This window comes from Fukomys damarensis, unplaced genomic scaffold, assembly GCF_012274545.1.
Source record: "Fukomys damarensis isolate Sample0158 unplaced genomic scaffold, DMR_v1.0_HiC HiC_scaffold_22, whole genome shotgun sequence".
Taxonomy (NCBI): Eukaryota; Metazoa; Chordata; class Mammalia; order Rodentia; family Bathyergidae; genus Fukomys; species Fukomys damarensis.
Genome location: NW_022900934.1, coordinates 11562755 through 11563233, shown reverse-complemented (window position 1 = coordinate 11563233; position 479 = coordinate 11562755).

Sequence of the window (479 nt, the reverse complement as noted above, 5' to 3'; positions counted from 1 at the left end):
AGAGAGAGAGAGAGAGAGAGAGAGAGAGAGAGAGAGAGAGAGAGAGAGAAGGATACATGCCCAGGACTTGGGACTCATTCTGAGGGAAAGGAGCCATTGATGATTTTAGGAAGAAACAACAGGATCTGAAAATCTCTTTCCAAATGTGATCCATAGGCCATCGGCATTGGAATCACAGTGAGTGTCAGGTCTGACTTAAGGGAGTCCTTCACAAACTAAAGGGACAAAGCAAACAGGCTGCTTTCAGCAAACAGCAGCAGCTTCTCAGTAAATAGGATAAATGGACTCAAAGAGAAGTTTACAACCCCCCTGGCGCCGAGAAGCCTAGTAAGTGTGTACACACCTGAGCAGACCGTCCTTGGGCGTACAAGTTCTAAATGTTTCACCCCAGATTCCTTAGCCCCTTCCGTGCCTGTATAAGCCTCATTTCCCAGCCAGCTGCCAATCTCTCCCAGTGTCAGCCCCTCCACATAAGGATG